This window comes from Echinops telfairi, unplaced genomic scaffold (genome assembly GCF_000313985.2).
Source record: "Echinops telfairi isolate 266 unplaced genomic scaffold, ASM31398v2 ScPeMD7_7419;HRSCAF=8457, whole genome shotgun sequence".
Lineage (NCBI taxonomy): Eukaryota > Metazoa > Chordata > Mammalia > Afrosoricida > Tenrecidae > Echinops > Echinops telfairi.
The window spans coordinates 3,430,503-3,430,876 of NW_022111319.1; positions in this window are offsets into that span (position 1 = coordinate 3,430,503).

Genomic DNA, 374 nt, shown 5'->3' on the forward strand with positions numbered 1-374 from the left:
TTGGCTTCTTCTTAGTACCAAATGTGTTATGTTGGGTTCTTTAGAGATGCAAAACCAGTGAGGCTGTATGTGTATGTCTATAGAAAGTGATTTACCATATATACTCAAGTATAAGCCAACCCAAATATTCACGGAAGCACCTAATTTTACCACAAAACTGCATTAACAATGTGCTGAAAACTCAGTGTATGCTCAAGTATATAGGATATATATGTCTCACACAGTTGTGTGAGTAAACTCAGTACAGTTCTTGTCCATGGTTCAGATGTAAGCTAAAGGTCTCTTCTGACTCCTGTAGCTGCAGGGGCTGATGCATAGGAAACAGGAAAGCCACAGGCTAGTGGATGCAGAACTGAATGACTCTGAAATCAGTC